Raw genomic sequence first — 21330 nt, 5'->3', positions numbered from 1 at the left:
CAGTTTAATTGTTACTGTTATTTACATATACATATGTATATGCAAACAAAAAACATGTGCCTTTTCTTCAACAATAAACAGAATTTTGGATTTAACGGAAGCCACATAGTCAAATTACCTCACATCATCAAGAGTGCAGGTGGTGTACCTGGGACACTCGGGAACAGAGGAGAGGGCTGTGGCATGATAATGTCATGGTATGCAATGCATGGATCTCTTAATGGGTGGAGCTTTTCAAGTCCAAGAGCTAGAGTAGAAAGTGTTACCTATTACATAGACAGCTTCCAACTGAGACAGCTTCCAACTGGAGATGGACTATTAATTATCATCATAACAGATGAAATGACAGCAGGGTCTCTAACAGACAACCATCCACTGGCAGAGCTGCAGATCAAATACTTCTAATGAGTAAACTGATTTTTCAGGTAACAGATCTATTCTGGGAAAATAAGTTGGAGGGGTTTTTTTTGGTTTTGTTTTTAATAAAAGATTTTTATGTCACTTATTGAAGAAGGAAAATAGATAGCCAGATGGGAGTGGAAAGTAGACCAACTCAGCATGTTTAAGAAGAGAGGAATCTGGTTTAGAGTGAAATCCTACTTACTCCATCAGAATTGACTTTGGTCTCCCTGTCTGATACAAATCTCTACTTTCTGGAAGGCAGATCTTCATGCTAAGCTGTTAATATGGAGTTCTTCCTTAAATGAGGAGAAAGAGATTTATACTTCCCATGCCGAGAACTGAGATGTGTCCATGACATTATGTATAGTTTGTGTTGGGTATTCATTTAATACACTGAAGAGTTAGAGAGTTAACATAACTGTTAACATTCAAAGATTTGAGAATTTCACCTTATAAATGGAGTACAGACCCTTATTAATTCCAAAGAAATGGAGGCATTAAGAATGATGCAATGGGACCTTTGCTCTGAGTCCTCTCAGTGCTCTAATCAGTTGACATCAGATTCTGTGTATTTATTTAGGGTTGAGTTTTATTTTTTGTGCGTAATTATGCTCAAAGTACATCACAGAAGTATGAACAAAGACGTAGCTTGCACTGACGCTACATAATAACTGCTGAGTGGCTGTCTTGAACTCCTGTGATAATATGAAAGGAAAGACAAACAAACAACCATCAGAAGTGTTGATTTTACTTGTGTGAAGAAGAGATAGAAAATCTTAGAGAAACAAGTTGCTTATTATTATCAATAATGAAGTCTGTCATATTATACGTTAAATAGACCTGGTGCTGATATTTAAAACCAAACACTCTTAATGAACTCTGCACCAGTGACTATGGTGACAACTGAATGCTAATGATATGTTTATGGATGGTGCATCTGAAGAAAACAAGCAACTACATCTTTGGTTTTACAGTAGCAAATGAATAAAGATGAAAGTCGTCCAGTTTGTAGTTTCTTACTGGGGACTAGATGATCTCTAAAGGTCCCTTCCAACCCCTTCTATGATTCTATGTTGCTTCAAGAGCTGAGTGTTTTTTCAGTTTATAAGTCATGATAATGTACTAAGTGCATTATTTTAGAGAATTCCAGTTATACACTGATGTTCTTAAAATCCATTTGTACTACAAATGTTCACATTTTTAGATACTATTGTCCCTTTGTAGTTAAAAGCAAACGCTATTTCCTTGATATATGGAATTTCTTTTCCCTGCTGAGCTGGAAGTAACCAGTATGAGTACATTTACAGTTTGAACACAGTCAATTTTCCTTTTCTACAGAATATCAGTTATAATTTTGAAGGTTGTTGCTATGTCTGAACTCAACCCCTCTTGACTGCTGAAATCTGAAGGGACTATTCTAGCAAGTGACTGGAGTATATTAATCCCTTTCTGAAAGCCATACAGTCAACAAAGGCATCTGCTAGTCATCCTTATTCATTATAACAAGTGAGACACCTTGTAGTGCCATGATAGGCACCTTGAAAACTTGTTCCACTCCGTAGAAACCAGATAGATGGGATTCTGCCCCAAGGGAACCAATTAGATTTAGGAGAATACATGTGGGTGTATGTGTGGACAAGGTGTGCCAAGCCATCAATTCCTATTTGATACGATCAATGGAGGTTAAGAACAGTTCACTTTTGCATCTATGTTGTTTGAACATGGGGTCAAGTGCTATTAGAGGCTTCCTATGGTATCTGAGATATCCAGAGGAGACAGTAAGTATGACACAGGACATAAAGGACATCCATTGCTTTCCATACTGCCATACTATTGATTTTATAAAAGTGTCTTTATACAAGATAAAATGACCTATGAATTTGAAGGAAAAAACCTGGCTTTATTTAAGTCTGTAGAAGTTCATTTGTTGTTCTTGGACCTGAAACCTCACTGATGAATGCTCAGAAAACTGGTAAAATCTATCATGCTTTTGTTAACTTGTAATAATAGCTGTAAAGCAGCATAGCAGTAAAACACTACAGAAAAAAATATAAAGGAATATACGACTTGAGGCCACAGTCTTTGTATTTGATACTCTAAAATTAGTCAGCAAATATAGATTCATTTGTTGAAACAACAACTTTAGAGAAGTCATTTGAGAATCACACAATGGTTGGAGTTGGAAAGGAGCTTTGGAAATTTACCCCATCATGCAGGTAATTTATGAAGATGTTAAAGAATATCGGCCCCAACATCCACTCAGGGAATACACTACTAGTAGATGGCCCTCACCTGGACTTTGTGCCACTCATCACAATCCTCTCAGCCTGAAAATTCAATCCACCTCCCTGAAAATTTGTCTAACTTGTTCTTCTTTGGTGTGTCTGTGAAAAAAATCGTAGGAGACACTGTTGAAAATCTTACTAGGCCAAGAGAAGCAACATCCAGTAACACAGTCATCTCATTGTAGAAGGTGGTTTGATTAAGTATGATTTCCTTTTCTGGAATCCATTATGATGACTCCAAATCCTCTTCTTGTCATTTCTAGGATTAATTGCTCCAACACTTTCCCAAGGTGAGACAGACTAGCCTGTAGTTGCCTGGATACTCCTTCTTTCCCTGCACTTTTCCACTGCTGGTAGGGCCCTGGGATTCCTGAATGGGACCATCTTGCCAGTAAAGACCATGAGAGAGAACACATAGCAGCTTGACCTTTTCTATGTCCTTTGTCATTGAGTCCACTGACCTGTTCAGCAGTGTGCCCACATTTTCCCTAGACTTTCTTTTGTTTCCGTAGAAGCCTTTCTCATTGTCTTGCATGTTCTTTACCAAACTGAAGCCCAAGTGGGCTTTGGCATTTCTTCAAGCTCAGACAGTGTCTCTGTATTCTTTCTGAGTGATTCTGCCTCCTGTATTCTTCCTTTTTTATGTCTGAGTTTTGTCACGAGCTCTTTGTCATCCATGCAAGCCTCCTGTCATCTTTGCCTGACTTCCTGCACAACCAGATGGACCTTCATTGGTGATCCTGGACTATATCCCATGAGATTCTTCCAAGCAGGTCCCTAGACAGGACAAAATCTTCTTACTGGGCTTGTGATCATTTTTTTCTTGCTTTGCTCCCTCCTTTTGGGGTCCTCAGCTGTACCATCACACTGTTGCTGCAGGCTAGTCTGCCCCCAGTCTTTGCTGTGAAAAGCTAAAAAGCTAAAGTAAGCAAAACAACTTATTATGTGATAGGAATACTGAGTGATAGTATTTCATCACAGAATTAATCTTTGCACTTATGACCATCCCTTTTCAGCATGTTACTCAAATAAGCATTTTTGAGGCTGTGCTTGTAAACGCCGAAACATTACACTAAATTGGGCTGATGAGTATTTTGTTTTGCCAGAGAAAAAACCAAAAGTTTCAAACAGATATGAAATACTTTTCTTTCTTCTGCTGAGTGGCTCATCCCAAAAGATGCTATGTATCCAGTAAAGGTTCTTATATGCCATGTAGCAGCCTTTGAAGCAGAATAGAAATTTAAACAGCTTTATTGGTAAACTTTTTCATAATGGAGTAAATTTGCATCTGATATTTAAAAAGATGTGAAAGGTTGCAATTATTTTTTTCTTTATTTTCTACTCAGGGCATAAATAAAATCTGTAAGCGTGGGTAAGATACTGTTGGAGCCAAAAGGAGAAATGAATTTAAAAGCAGTTCTTGAGGCTGTTAACTTTAATAGTCTGACTGAAATGCTTGGCTGAGGGTGTCAAAAAGCTCCTACTTGCTGGGAGCTAAAACAGTCTTCCAAAAGAATGATCGTTTTAAACTTGTCATGTCCCTTTTGTTTTGGCCACTGTAGGGGACAAGATAGCAATCTAGGAGGACCTTTGGTATGGCACAGTTGAACTATTCTTACACATACACACAAACTGCTAGCATTAATGTTTGGTGTCGCAAGAAGCACTGCTGTAACACACAATCATGTCCTCCAAACACTGGCAGAACTACTAATAATAGGGCAAAAGTGTTGTTCAGTGTCTAATTCTCACTAGCACTCCAACAGTGCAGTTCTGAGCAGTGCTATTGTGAAAACAGAGATTCACTGTAAAAGCTTTGCTAGGAAATACAGCTCTGTCCCAAGTGCTTCTCTCCCCTCCTCCCTCTGGAGTAATTGGAAAGAAAACATTGCAAATGATATGTGAGAAGTGCTCCTGGCATGGTCGCCAGCTGTGGCTGAAGTGATGAGATATTGTGAAATCCAAATGAATGGTTTATTATAAGGAAAAACTTTGTTCAACTATTATGTAGTGCTAAGGAATCCACACCTCACTTGCAAGGGAAGAAAATGTTCTATTTCAATTCCTTGAAGAGATGTTACCCACTTCTTGTGGGCAGTCACTTCAATGTTATAGCTTCTTTCTTGATTCCAGCTATGTAAAAAATGTTGACCATATCACATGTGCCAACTCCTGTATTACGTGGATGAATGTTCTCTGCAAGAAGCAGAATTGTGGAGAATGCTAAAGGATCTCTGGGTTCCCTTCTCTGCTGACCCAAGACTTGTTTATATCTAAATAATCTATTACTTTATGTATATAAAACTTGGCAGATCTCTTCAGGGTGGACATGCTTGTGAGGAACATGTAGATCCCATGAAATACCTGTTATTGTACCTATGATGACTTTTCTCATGAAGTTTCCTTGGGGTAATGACTGAGAGTTGGATTGTTCCTTTTCGAGAGGATGAACTGTCTGAATAATCAGTGAATTTTTAACTTAGGTACCTCTGACAGGTGATCTGAAGATAGTCACATCTTCTATAACCAGAAACTTTTTCCCACAAGGAAAGCAAAATATGCAGAACAAGTCCACAGCAATAAACTACAGTGGTACTGGATCTACATTACAGTTCTTTCAGGCTTTATTATGCATTGGATTAAGTTCACTTAACATGAACTGTCTAGATGTTGATCTGTTTAAAATTAACACACCAAATTGCCTCCCAGTCAATAGAAGAGCAAGCTTTTAGTGTAATTCAGCCCACTTTTAGGCTGATTTCTGGACTGAGCTTATATCTAGATCCTCCTTTCTCTCTCCACTAATCATGGAGGACCGGGAAATGAAATCCATTTAGTTTAATTTATCTAAAAGTTAAGCACCAGTATAAGGCAAAGTTGATACAATGATACAATTATTCTGACAGCAGTTATTTTTTTTCTAAGGTGCAGCTGGGTTAAATGGGAAGCAGGGAAACACATATGTCAAAAAAGACTTGAAGAATTAAATTATGTCTTTCCATTGACTGTAGTGGGGTCAAAATTTAACCTGTGATGTGCATGTGCCATGATCTGCATTTGGTTTTTTTCTCCCTGCATATGATACAAAGGATTTTGATTAATCAACTATTTAATAACGAATATTCAGCCTGGATGTTAATGCTACTAGCTGTTATTTCATAGAATCATAGAATGGTAGAGGTTGGAAGGAACCTTTAGAGATCATCTAGTCCAGCCCCCCTGCAGAAGCAGGTCCACCTAGATCAGGTCACACAGGAACACCTCCAGAAGGAGGTAACTAGCATTGGAGTTACCTGAGTTTAAGAAAGATCTTGCTACATGTTGGGAAGATTTCATAGGCCTCCAAACCTTAGAGTTCAAGTCTACATAGAGCAGTCTGCCGAGCCCTGCTAAGCTGCTCTTGGATGTTTTCCTATTTGTCTGTAAAACCACTGCAATTTTCCCTCTATAGATGTACAAAGATAGCAGTGGAACGATGGATCTTGCCATTCTGTACTCAGATCAACTCCATTATCCACGTACTTTATGTCTGTTATAATAAAGTAGAATGAAATATATATGGATTTTTCAGAGGCCAAATGAATACACTGCTACTGAAAGAAGCTATATCCTTTAACTGTGTGAACAATCTGATTATAAATAAGATAAACATTGTAAAATTCCTAATTAGTCCATTTTATCCTAAGCTAAAACAAAAGCTACATACAATGTCTGTATTTACACGTGTCTTGCTTAAATGCAAATTTCCTCATCTTTGTTCTTTGCTTCTAACATTTATATCCCCAGGACAGGACAGGTCAAGATGCAATCTGTGGTACTTGCAAAAGTCAATGAATATAAAAGCCTATTATTTTAAGGGGCTCTTTAGGGCTGTAACACTCTTAACAAGCCTCTCAGGGCTAACATTTAACACGTGTGTCCTATAGAAGCCTATAATTTACCACGTGCCATCAATTTCATGTAGACCAATATATGGCTGTCAACCAGGTGCAGCTCTGCCTGTTCCATAAAGAGTTCAAGTATTTTAGTGCAACCCATGATGGCTTAAGTATACTAAATAGCTAGCTGCCCTTCTGCTTTGTTAAAGTTACATGCTGAGACCAAAGCTGGTAATGCCTGAAAATTGTTTCTCACAATTTTCACTCCCTCTTTCATTGGAAAAACAAAACAATGCTGACACACAGAGCTAACGCTCCTGAAGCCTGGAAAGAACATGTGGCTTTTAAAAAATTATTTGATGCAATTCACCATAATACTGAAATCTCATCAACTGAATTTCTAACTTTGAAATCTATTAGGGACAAAAAATCTGGCTACTGTGGTTTTTTGAAAACTTTATCACATTGCGGAATATTTTCTTGATAAGTAGAGAGTAGATGTCTACAATAGAGCCTACATTACTGTGACAAATGAATAGCAGCAAAAGATTGTTTAGCTTTTAAGAAAATGTGCCTGAAAGTGTCCATGCTCTTGTTTTTGGCATCCTTCAAGAAGCTGTGCACAAGATTTTGAGGTGTTTATGACTTAAAAATATTTTGTGTAAAAATATTATTCAGCTTCTTCCCTTACTAGTGATGAATTGGAATATAAAAAAATTGGCTGAAGTTGTGAGAGGGTGGAAAACCACAATTGGCAGGGAATTTGTAGACTTCAAAATAATCTTTTCTTTGTAAGAGTAGAAAAATATGGAGCATTTTTTCATGTAGAGAAAAATATCCAGCTGAGATATAGACATTTTTCTAGACAAGGCAGAGATAGAGAAAAGAAAGGATGGTCTTCATCTCTGTAATGTTTTCTAAGGAACTTTGAAACCTTATTAGTGTCGTACAGATTTTAATTGCTTTTTATCATCCTACATAGTCCTCATATAGTTTATTTTTGGGAAAGATTCCATGTTGGTCTATAGAAAACACACCCTGCTTGCCGTAAAATGTTGGTTTAGTCACTAAAATACATAGAGATTTAATTTTTTTAGAAACCAAGGTGAGTTTCACAGTGAATCAGTGGGTGTGGATGCTGACCTTCCTTTGACACTTCTTGACTCAGCGGACTTCTAAGATCAGTTCTGAAGTCATTTAGGGAATTACTAGGGTTTTTCTTCCTAAACTTACTTAGGGCAAGCAGAACTATAGGTTGGATATCATGAAATAATTTTAGTATTTTAATGACTAAATAGTGCACATTTGAAATGCATGAGACAGGTTCTAAGTTCCTGCTGAGCCCAGCGGATAACTTTATAAAAAGGGAGATGGTTCAAGAAAACAAGTTCTGAGAAAAAGATTCAATAAAATTTTGCAGACAAACCTTTTTGATTTTTTAATTTTGAAACTGATCTTTACTTTTTAAAGCTCCAAAAAGTGAAAAAAAAATATCCAAAACATGATGAAAATAGTAATGTCATCAGAGGTCAAATAATGTAGGATTATATATAAAACAGAACTCTCTTTTAACAAGAAACATTAAATTTGAATTGATCAAAACATTTTTTTTCCTATCCATAGTCAGGTTTAAAAAATATTCACATGAAATCAGTCCATTGTTTATGGTCAGTATTTGGCTTACATTTTAGAGGGAGCTTTGAAGGGGCCCTTTAAGATATAGATGATTGTCCCAATCTTAGAAGTGCTGATTGCAAACATGGTTGCTGTATTTGATATCCCTTATATAGGATATATTCTACCTTTAGTAGTGGGAGTCCACTTGATGTACTATGAAGTAATGTGTGTGATGTCATAGCACTAGTTCAAAATTGGTTTTAAAAAGGCAAAAAGGTTAGATTATAAATCAGTGGGGAAATAAAGCTGCATTTAGCCTATAATAACTATATATTTTTACTGCATTGATGTTTAGTTAGTATGAAATATGATTCTGTACATAGTACCAAAAGTCTTGACCACAGATATATTGCTTCATAAATAAAACCTTGTACATGGGGGAAAATCTTCTTTAGTGAAACTGATGCAGAGCTTACACAGAAATTATTTTCCTTACTGGATGTGGAATTTGGATGTTAAATCCTTAAGCGTTTTCCAGAAATCACTGGTAGGGACTGAAAGTGAACTAGGAGACACTAGCAACTCAACAGTGTTTGAAAGAAACGTAAGCATGTCAGATCCTCTCATACCAAAACAGAATCACTTCCTCTCTGGAGACAGCTGTTTTTTCAGAAAATAAAATGTTCTTTCTCCCAGGAAAAACAGATTATGTTAAATTTTCTTCAGAGCTGTTCATGTTTTATTTAGTAAAGCTCAACATATGGCTGCTTACCCTGGGAAACAGGCTGGAGAACGTTCTTGTTGATATTTTTTCTTAAACAAAGATTTCTCAGAATGCTTTCTCATTACAAGTCAGATCTGTGAATAACAGCTGACTATTAAAATGCTGAATTAGTAGTATAGTGATACTGTTGTACAGTTTTCATGGTTTCTGTTTCACTTCTTCAATTGTTAATCGCCTCTAAAGTTCAAATAGAGAAAAAAAGTAATGCCTGGGAAAACCAAAATCACAAGTCAATTCATATTAGGGATGGAATTTAAAGTGATATGGTATAGCCTTTAATATTACTTAGAAATTTTGTTCAATGCTGCCAAAAAATTGTAATGTCAATTCCTCCTCATGATTGCTTAATGGTAGCTAAGTGTTAGCTTTATAGATGGACACAGTCAAATGCTATTGACCATGTGAGTTAGATTTGGGTTCTTTATTGTAGCAGCTTATTTTCAATTTAGTAGAAGAGTTAATGAAATATTAATCTCAGAATACTGAATAAAATTCTATAATGTAGTGGAGTAGGTTATAAAACACTTCTGGCCCTTGCTAGAAAGACTAGATGTCTCCTTTCAGGAAGGACATACCAGTGGAACAGTAACAGACTGCAAGAATACAGTAATTTCTAGCACCTCACAGTCCTATTGCTTTAAGAGGAGGTATTCTTTAGAGTTCCTCTGAAAGCCTTCTGAGATTTAAAGAGCAAAGTACATTTTTTTCTACTCCAGCAACTGCAGTTGATCAGAATTCTCCATTGATTTTCCTGGTTTGTATTTCACTTCTACTCATAACAAATGAAAAGCAATAAATCACTATGTATTATTATTCCTTACAAGTATTTAAACACTGATGAGATAAGCATTAGTGTGCTTAGGAGAGAAGGCAGATATTTAAAAACATCTTTATAAAAAATAGCTCATTTTTTACAGTAACCTTTTGAAGTCCTTGTAGTGGTCAGTCACATCAAAATTACTTTATGGTTCTCTTTAGTATTTACCAGAGTCCTTTAAATATTCATTGGCAATTTGTTTTTGTTTCCATTTGTCAGTGAGCAATGGGTCTTATGGAATTTCTATGCTAGTGGATGCCTCAAATGACAATGAAGTAGCTGAATCTTGAGTCACAAGGTAGCCCTTGGTGGGGTGCCTTAAGGTGGACAAATTAACTGGTCCAGCTACCAGCAATGCTGTGTTAGCACCATGTCCAACCCCAGGTAACACAGCAGCTACAAAGCAAAGTACATGAGCCCATCTCAGTATTTCAAAAGAAATAAGAGGCTATTTAAGTAACTTTAGTATCATGGAACATCTGAATGCAGTTCACAGAATTGAAGAATCACAGAACTTCAAGAGTTGGAAGGGACCTTGAAAGATCATCTAGGCCAACCCTCCTGCCAGAGCATCATGTTTTTATGACTTACTAGTATTGGTTGCTCTCCTTCAGGCTAGGAACTCTGACTCCCAATCCTGACTGGGCAGAAGTATTTCCTATCAGCCACCATTAAATCCCCATTCCTCTCTGTCAGAACTATCACCTCAGGACTTCCTACTAGGTGGGTCAGACTGATCCTAGGTCAGCATCTTAGATTTCCTGGATCCCAGTTTCAGAGCTTACTTTTCTCCAAACACGATACAGAGAGTCATAGCTCCCAGTTTAGGACCTCAAATCTATCTGGCAGCAGGATACCATCCAGACTTGTACTGTAACACCACATTTTGCCAAGTAACTCTTGCCTTGTACTCTGTCAGAAAGACCCAATTAATTTTTTAAATACTAGAAAATGTTATCAGATATAATCAAGAATAAAATATTTGACATATGCAACTGTTTTAAAGTTGCAAAAACTTTCCTTGTTAAGGTCTGTTCAATCGCTGAGCACAGCAAAAATGTGTTTTCATGCAATGGAGTCCTAGAGAATGAAACAAAACAGAGACTGACCACAAGCTGTGGCTAGTTAATGTTTCTGGAGTATTAAGGTCATTTGCAGGTAATATGGGTAACATTTTAGCCCTCAGAGAAAAAAAGCAAGTTCAGTTTGCCTCTGAAATGAAAATCTCCCTTTATAAGCCCTGAATCAACTGTTGATTCTGCTGGGTTTTGCATTTACACAGCTACCATAACAATTTATCTGATGTTTTTTGGTCAATCTTGCATTTATATTTTGTTAAATAAAGATAACTGTATCTCATATTGTGCAGGACTCCTCAGAACAATCACAACTCTGATTATTTTTATAGTATGGTTTTTATAGTGATATGCTTTGCCATTCTGCAGGGCTGAGTAAACATCCACTCATGCTAGACAATGTTTTCCTGTTTATTTATGTCGATTAAAGAGTTTGAATATACAGACAGTGAATCCTACGTTCCTTCCCTTAAACCAACAGAATGTGAAATCAACTGGGCTTAGTGCCGAGAAGCTGATTTCTGATGATAAACTGAAGTAAAACAAAATCTGCTCCATATGGTGTAATTGTAAACTTTGCAACAGTAAACAAGTGCTGTGCGACTAAATATTGTGGTACAAAAGCAGCCATGAAGTGCTATCCCTCAAGGCATATCCAGTACCAACGTGCCCACTTTCAAGCACACTTTTCAAGTAAAAGGGAGTTTGAGGGACCAGGTGGTGCTTGGTGTGTATATCACCAGGGGAAAGATGTGGTGGTTCAGATTTCTGAGCCCAGGTCATGAGATGGAACGTACTCTGTAGAAGATGCAAAGGTAATTCACATCAGGACTGAAACTATCTGCTGCGTGTTTGTCATTACACGCTATTATCTTCAGTAGGCAAGCAAATGTGACAGGGCTAGGTGTAATGATTTCTCAGCTTCCCAAAATCCTCTACAACTCCAACATATCACAAATCGTGTATAATTCATACATTTCTTAGGAGAGGGAGCATGTGGGCAAACTGAGGTGGCCAGCAGACACCAAGAAGTGCAAACGATCTCTGCATACACTAATCAGCCATTTGCACAAGGTCTGATCCAAGTGAGTGCCTGTTCTTCTTAGAAAGACAAAAGTAAACAGAAGGTTGCACAGAGTCCTAGTCTATAAGGGAATGTTTATGTTCAAACTTCCTACCCAAGGGCTGGCTTCTTTCACACTGCTGATGATCACTGAACATTGTCTGTTTGAGTACAGCATCTTCTCATTTCACAGAGCTCCGGAAAGCAGTTGTCCCTGTTTAACTGCTTCACCTGGCTTTTGGAAGGATTTAGTAGGAACACATTCAGGAGACTTTGGCGCAGAAACACAAGGGAGTTCCTCAAGCTGTGCCATAAATTGGAGTGGCTTAAACCACTCTTCTCTGCAGCACATTCAATGGTCTCTCGAGTTCAGAGTTGTGTAAGAACAAAAGGGAAATACTTTGCCACTATGAATTAACAGCAGGCCCTGTAAACAGTCTTGCTAAAGGACGAAACAACATGCAACCTTTTGACTATGCTTGAAGGAAATTGATTGAGGGAAGGAAGCCAAAAAGATATTACCTCCAGCTTCAAACTGTAAAAGTGTTTAGAGTTGTTTAAGGACCCCATGCACTCCTCTTGTACGGTAAAACCAGAACCTTGGGGAAACAGAACATAAGGAACTGGAAAGAAAGAACTGAAGATTTATTGGTGTTTTCAGCACAAGCATTCATCAGTTCCCTTCTGCAGAAAAGGAAATGAGCCTGTTTTTCTCCCTCAGCTAAATGAAGGTTTTCTCAATTTCCTCCTTACCATGGAAGTATGGAATAATATACTTAAGAAAAAAGATATCATAGTGCTAACCATAATATATATAGACAATATCTATTTTTTTTTACTAAAAACTAACAGAAAGTGCCCTACTGTTTAACTTTGATAGGACAATGATGACTTTGGGATTAGATAAGAAAATGCTTCCAATGCTATTGTTGTATGCATGCCTGAAGCATCAGAAAAAGGAGAAGACTTCCAATTTTTAATAGAAAATCTCAATAAGACAGAGATTATTCTTGTTCCTAATTTATTTTGCTTTTGTTTTTATCACTCAAATAGCCATATAATGTTGGGAGGTGGCCTGGGGTAAAGCAGCAGCTGAACAGGCTTTGCTGTTAGTTTCCAAAACCTCAGTTCTCTTCTGAAAGGGGATGTGTGAGTCAAGTGACTTGTTTGGGGTTAGAGGGAGGCAGAGCTTTCATAGTCCCCATGAGCCTTGTTTGGCATCTGGTTCTGCTTACTAATCCAACAAGAAGCAAAGGTACTTGGCAGAACTGAGTAAGGGAGGAGGAAAAGGTAAATGAATCAGGACAAAGATAAAGTGAAAAATACAAGGATTCTGAAAATTTGAATAATGTGCAATTTCTAGTAATCTTGGGACAGGCATCAAGACTAAAATTTCCTTTTCAGAAAGTGCAATAAAACTGAGGCAGAGTATAGAATACATAAGCAAAATTCAGACATGACATGGAGATGCACACTGCAGCACTCATGGTTGACTTCCCTTGTGATGATGGCCAGCAGACAATCTGCAGTGCTAGGGCTACTGCTAGGTTTCCCAGAAACGTTTAACACAGACATTGGCCACACCATAGCTGATGGACTAGAAGTCTCACGGTGGCTAAATGCATACAGAAAGACCTGATGTTGTCTTCTGACAATTGTTACTTTTAAGGTCTTGCTGACTGTGCCCTCACCAATCTGTTGTGCTGGGTCTCAGCCCACATATTATAGAATCATCATAGAATCATAGCATGCTAGGGGTCGGTCTTTTCCTCCTACATAAGCAATTTGTGCTCCCTGCAAACTGTGTAATTGCAGATAGGTAAGGAGAGGGACTCCTTTCACCACTGCTTGTCATGTCAAGTGTTCCAGAAAGGAGAAACATTAAGGTTAGATAGTCTTCACTGCTTTTTGGCTGATTATACACATCCAGCAGCAACTACAATACTAGTCACCACAATTTTAGACTGTAAATATAGACATTCTCCAAATCTCACTCTCTAGCTGTTTGCTGTGGTACATGCTGTGCTCGTGACTCTCTGGAACAGTTGTATTCTTCTACTGCACTACTGTAAACAAGACCCACAACATCTGTCAGATCCTATATTCATTAGTTACAATTAGGCTTATTCTGAAATGACCCTCTGTAAATCTTTATGGCAACAATCCTGCTTTAAAATTCAATTTGACTCAAAGAGCCTTGACTGAAAAAAAGCTCATGAAAAATAATTATCCCTTTTCTTTTTCATTTGCTTGGAAACTTTCATAAAGAGTATAACAGTTAACTGCTAACACCTGAATCGCAAATGACCCGATCGATTCACTCAGTCTGCTGTTGCATATTGCAACACACTCTTTTCCTAGAAAAATAGCAGTACAGTCTTCTGTGAAACATACCATGCAAGAGAAGAAGCAATTTAGGTGAGTCAATAACTTCCATCTGTTCTGAAGCAGTGAGCATGAAAAGAGTTTCTTTATTCTGGTACAAATTCATGGCAATGCCTCTCCAGTTTTATTTGTGCTAGGATAATTAGTGTACCCTGCAACTATTGCATATCCTGTACATATTTCTGACTGACACCAACACAAAGAGATGACCTCTTGCCTTAAGATGCTCTAACAATCCTTGAGGGGTGTATATTTATTTATTTTCTATAATCTATGTTAGTAATGTTAACAAATTTCTGTCAGATTTGTATCACATGAACTCTTTGAAAAGTATATTTTTCCCCTTTTTATCATACTTTTTTTGGTGTACTAGCATGTATACTTGAATTACTCTGCCTTCCTGGTAAACATATGCAAATACTTCCTTAAAGCTTGTCCTTACCTTTACATTCTCTTAGATAATATCTCATATTTGAGTATGAAAATATTTCTCATATGTTCTTCCTTGCCTATTTAACAACATTTACCTTTTGTTTATAAAGTTCTTTTCAAGTAAGGACTGTAAATTACTTACTGAGATGAGTTAGCATTTTGCAAATCAAGAAATACTGATCCTTGAAGTCAATGGCTTCTCCAGAAAAATAAAATTCACTTCACAGTGATGAGATGGGGAAATGGGGTGAAATTTTCAAAGCCCCAGATGTAGTTGCCCAGTTCTGTGGTCACAGCCTGAAACAGGTGAAAAGGTAACAGGCTGACAGAAGGAGACATTGTCTTATTAGCACTCGGATATAGGCCTTAGGGATTTCATGTCTCTGGCTCCATTTCTGCCTGAGAAGTTACACATTTCGGGCATCACGAGTACACCAAAAGTAAAGATTTCTGGGCTCTTACCTCTCTTGCAGAGCAACTAGATATTTGACCTCATAGACTTCAAGCCTCTTGCTATGCAACCATCAAGAAGCTACCCTGAAGGCCAACTTGCAACTGTCTGACTCTAGATGCTGAAGTTTAGTCTTGTTTTAACCGTTGGACAGAGCCTCCTTTCTATGTGAGAATGGTGCATGGTGTTTAAAAAGATATTAGGATGTTACTTTCATCCTCATCATAATCTTCACTATACTCTTGGCTGAACAGATACATATCTGAAATATATTTCTTGTTTCCCCACTTGGTTATTTTGTATACAGTATGGTCTAAAAAGTGAAAAGGCAAAAACTTTGCTCTTTTAGGCATGGTAAAGGACTCGTAATAGTTTTGCCTCCATCAGGATCCAACCAGTTTGGCTGCACTGAACCTGTATTTGAAGGAAACTCTCCCCTCCCTGTGAAGTCTGTTTGGAGTCCTCAGAATCTGCAGCCATCAGGGCTAAGCCATATCTGGTGGTTCCACACATGCTGGAACAATCTAGGATTGGGAAGGAAGAAATATAATTCACTGTTGTTTTGTTGATTTAAGCTTCAGCTCCTCTGAGGCTCCAAACTCTGTGTTATGCCTCTTAGAGTCATAGCACAAGAATACAAATTAAGTAAAACAAAAATTTAATTAATTGATTACAGGAAGTTCATGAGTTTGGGAAAGGGCTATGCAAACATACAAGAACAATGAGTTACATGTTGCCCATACAAACACAATGAGCTAAATCTTTATACCAGAGACAGCTAGGGGGATGGGGAGCTGCGAGCTCCAGGTCAAGGCTGTGCTCTGCAGGACTGTGTCTGCCTCTGGGCTCACTGCAGAAGCACAGAGGACTATGGGCTAAGTTATGAATCCTAGCCCCAGCAGGCAGCTCCTGCATCCATGCATCCAGGATTTACCAGGTAGCAATGACAATACAGACAATACTCCTTTTGCATCTGGGAAGCTTTTTACCAAGTTTCTTGAGAGAGGACAAAACTACAAAGCTGCTAGAATAATTCCTGTATGCTGACAGCTATTCTGACATGAAAATAGTTTTAGAAGACCTGGTTAAAATGATAGCACTAGAGGTATTGTGAACATTCCTGCTTGAGAAATGAATTTCCCAAGAAAAGAGTCTGACAACCTTAAAGTCTTTGTTTCTAGATATGAATTGCTCCGGGATAATTAGTTTGTGGGCTGACCTTAAGTTATGGACCCTGGAAAGGCTGGGATCTAGATGATCTCACATAGAGCAACTCAAAGTAGGTAGACTCAGAGATGGATTTTTGATATGCAAAACATCAGGAGTATGAAAGAAACTAGACTTGGTCCAGTGCAAAGTAAAAAGGTGCAAATAAGATGGCCATGGCCTCAGTTATGGTCAGCTGCAAAAAGAACACAGGAACTAATTTACACAGGCCCCATGTTTACAGTAAGTTTCTTTTGTTTATCTGAGTATTTGTCTTCCTTCATGACCATGGTGTCCTTTTCAGATTTGTTAACGCTCTAGTCTTCCATTTGGTGTCATTGTGTTGTGCCTAGTCAATCTGTCTATAGACAGATTTTGAAATGTGTCCTACAAATGAATACAAATTCACTTAATAGAGGAAGTCTCAGGATATTGCAAAGTAAATATTCAGATATCAAGTGGAAAATCATTGCCCAAAATGCATGCAAGCTATAGCTTGTATTTTCAAGTTGCAATTATTTTCTGGATGATATCAAAGTAAACCAAGTCTATTTTCCCATCTTCCCCTCAATTCTGTTTGTTTAGTATTTGTACATGGTCTGACTGGAATATAATTAACTTTCCCCACAGCAACCTTTCTATTTCTGTGCTTTGTATCTAGAGGGGTGTTGACAACACACCAGTGTTTTGGCTACTGCTGACGTGTTTCTACAGCACCAAAGGTTTCTCCACCCTCTCTCCACTCCCAAAGGCCAGTAGACTGGGGGAACAAGAGGCTGGGAGGGCAAGGACAGCTGACCAAACTGATCAAAGGGGTATTCCATACCATGCATTGTCATACTCAGCAACAAAACCTAAGAGAAGGGGAAGACATTTAATATTAAGGTGAATGTCTTCAACTACACATACTGAGGCCATACTTCCCAGGAAATAGATGGAAGTGGCCTGTGGATGGGAAGTAGAATAGAAGTCTTTTTCCTTAGCCTTACTTCTGTGCACGGCCTTTGAGTTTCTTCATTAAAACGCACTTATCTTGATCCACAAGTTTTACATCTTATTTTCTCCCACATCCTACTGAGAAGGAGGAATGAGAGTATGACCTAGTGAACTCCTGGCAGATGGCCAAGTTCAGTGCAGCACAGTGTGATCTGTTGGACAAAGACACTGCAATGAAAATTTGGATTTAGTTGCAGCTTTCAAGTGATGTTGGAAAAGTCACCTATCTCCTAGGCTTTCTATTTGCTCCTTACCTTTTGTCTATCTGTGTATTCAGGTAGACAAAACAGGCATCTTCCCATTTCAATACAGGACTCTGATCATGTATTTCTGAAGCACTTTTCTCCACATGATTGGAAATACACATCTGGGGAGTTTATCAAAATTACAAAATGAATCTGTGGGTCAGTTATTGTAACTGTTCTTCAGGAACCTCTCAGACACCTTCAGAAAATAAGTTGCAAGACTGACAATTTGTGCCAGTACCCAGCTTTCTGCTACCTTCTTTCTTAAAGGGCCTTGCAGTCCCTGATAGCACATGACAGAATGTCTGCTTCATGGTGTTCTCTCCCATTGTGTGACTAGATGTGAAAAGGTGAAATGTGCTAATTATCGTCATATGGTAGACATAAAATAAAGAAAGAAGAATATGGAGAGGGTGTTGTCCAGTGCATTCGTAAATGTTATATGCTCTCAGAAGTACAGGTTTGTCTTATTTGTTTATCCCTGGAATAACAAGATCCAGTTGTGGTCAGCCAGTGGGTTTTGATCTTATTAATTACAATGGAGTTATCAACCCAGTTCCAAGAGTTAGCCAAGGGCATTTCTGCAGTCAAGAAGAGAAATATTTTAAAATAGAACCAAAGATAAAGAATAACAAAGTAACAGAAAAGATTCAAAAGACATAAATGTTGTAAAACACAGTCAAATTTTGCTAGTCATGTTAAATGGATACCAATTTATTTAATTTTCTGCTAAGGAGCACAGTGAAGGAAAAATACTGGCCTTGAGCTTTCCAACAGCCCTACTGAACTACCCATGTTCACCTTTGATTGCTAAAGCACAGTTTCTTTTGGTCTATTTCTAGAAATAGAAATCATGCCGTTTCACTGGCAGAAGGTCTTGAGTTTGCTGCATTTATCTCTCTGACACAACAAATCTGTTAATTGGAATGAAATATAAGATTTATTAACCAGTAAGGGCTGTTGAAATCGCTGCCTTCTATCTGCCCCATAGGAATGAAGAATTAACATATATAAGCTGGAACCAGTAATGGAGCCAAATATAATAAGAACCCCAAGTATTGTGAATATTCTTTTAAACAAAGAAGCCCTCATTATCCAAAGTCCACACATCCATCAAGATTAATTTGCTCATCACTGTTATCCTCAGAGGTGGATTTGATCTGTTTACAGAATTTCTTTATACTTCTTTAAAAATAAAAAGATAAATAGATTTTTTTTAGTAAAATGTATCAATGAACTTATTTTTTCTGCAATGGAATAGCCCTTTTCTGAAGACTGTTAGCCTAGTCCTCAGTTGTAATTGAGAGACAGAAGTAGATAAAACTATTCAAATGTTACATGTTACTGTTTCATCAGCTTGCTTTGACCTTTGTGCATGAAATCTGACGAGAGAAGCATTTTTTTCTTGGCCAGCACACTTGTGTCTTACAGTCCACATTAAAAGGAGAACTGGGCTATGATTTAACTACTGTCTCCCATGTTTACTACTGTTTCCTCTGTCAGTTTTCAGAATTCAGAATATTGTCATGTTCCTCTGGAAAAAAAAGAAGGTAGTAACCTGTCTGGTTGGAAGGCTATAATGGCGTTATTTGTACTCATAACGTCTTTTGGCACAATCCAGTTCCCTAACCTGTCTTCTTATATGCCAAGCCAGATGTTATCTGTCAATGTAATTGTCAGCTGAGTACTGATATTCTTGACAAGTTTGGACTGCCTCATTCAACTTGCTTCCAGTGGGTGGATACATCTCAAAAATCAGTAAAGAAGTAGGTCCTGTTTGAGCAACTAGTGAGGTTAACATAACTAAACATAAACATTTAAGATCAGCAGTAGTTTTTGTTCCCTTCTGTGCATTATCATTTCAGACCCTATCAATTTAGATCCTGTTTAAATCTCAATAATCTCCTCAGTGTCAGTATGGAAACTGGTGAAGTTGCTTCTGTCCCTGAATGTATGATATTCTACTTGGGAGGATATAGGTTCAAGTACGGTAGCTAGCTTGTAGTGTGAATTGATTCCACATCCCACTATTTTTCTTTTATGCTTTATATGAATTATTCACGTGCATGGGAGATAATATTTGTCTGACTTCCTCAGACCTCTCAATAGACATGATAGTCAATCTTTTTTTGGTTCAGGATGTCTCAGGCTCCTTTTTTTATTTTGTTAGAAGACTGATGAATAATGTACTCTGTTTAAATTCTTTTCCCCAAAGAATGAAAAATAATAGAGAATTCAACATGCACCTACTTGTACAATCTGGAAATGTATAAAGATTTTGGCAGAGAACAAGAACAGAACATTAGGGGTTTTTCATGTAAGATTCAGCATGTTTTCCTAGTAATAATGCAATGAAACTGTAGGATGAAATCCAATGAATAGAAAATATCTTGAACGGGTTTCAAAACATGACTTTATATCTGAACATACTTCACAGGGGCTACTTGTTTGCCATGCTCATGCAATATTGCAAAACGAAGGGCGAGTACTCATATGAGAGTATATGATATACTGGGTTTTTTGATGTCAGATTTTCGCACTAGTTTCCCGGGAATCTGAGTGATTTGTTACTACAAGGCGCTTTTTTTTTTTTTCTTTTTTTCCAGTGGCTAATGCTGCCTCTCAGTAGCAGATTACCAAATCCAGTGTGAAAGAGAACTCATTCCTCCCATTCCTCTGTGGTCACGCAGTGTTCTCGGCAGAGGAAATGCAGGGTTGTGTGCGTGTGGTTGTTCTAACGTGGGTGTGAAGTATGTCTACGACGCAGGGATTTGAAGGAAGGATCCACCCAGCAGTTCAGCCAGTTAAAAAAACTGAATTTACACCTCACTCCCCACTGAACTCCTTGTAGGTTTTTTTGTTGGAAACAAATTTGTCAAAGAAAGACCTGAATGGCTAATGCTTCATCCATCTCTGAAACAGAAATAATGATAGGAATAAAAATATATTCAGTAAAAGAAGCTTGCTGTAGGTGTCATTGGAAACATCATTCAAATGTGAAATTAAAGTAACTCTGTACTGAATATTAATATAAAATGAATGAATGTCTGTTAATGAGAGCTGTTTCATTATGCTGTTGCTTTCCAATGTAAGCAAAGGAAATGTTTGGGACTTTCACCAGTGACCCAGTGGAAGCATTAGGAAACAGACTGCAAGTACCAACCCTATGTAAGAGATGATCCAATTCACTTTACATTTTTTCAGGAAAAAAGACCTGTTTAATGTTTACAGCATGACAGCTCACAATGGGTGTTCCTAAAACAACTTCTGACCCAACCAAATTGAGAAGGAAGTAGTCTTCTTCTGACCTGGAGATAGAGAAAGGGAGTCAAATGAGATTCTTGATACCTCAGAGTTAATGCTCTCAAACCCAGAGCTCTAATTTCTTGATAAAGAGCCTCCATTTCCCAGACTATAAATAACATTAGGAGGCAATTCTCCTCTTAGTGCAGGCAGACATGTGCAGCCAAGAACATCAGACATAGGTCTGGGAAGAGGAGAATGAAATACTCAGCACACTGTAGAGGTGAGGATATGAGTGGGAGATTTAGGATCCTACCGCTAAAGTGTTTTGTAATTCTTATCTGGTGATTTCTTTCTCACCTTTGTGAAACTATTTAGATGCAAAAGATCATAGAATCACAGAATGGTAAAGGTTGGAAGGGACCTTTAGAGATCATTTAGTCCAAACCC

Source organism: Colius striatus, chromosome 4 (assembly GCF_028858725.1).
Source record: "Colius striatus isolate bColStr4 chromosome 4, bColStr4.1.hap1, whole genome shotgun sequence".
In the NCBI taxonomy this organism is placed as follows: domain Eukaryota; kingdom Metazoa; phylum Chordata; class Aves; order Coliiformes; family Coliidae; genus Colius; species Colius striatus.
This window is presented reverse-complemented; position numbering follows the sequence as displayed.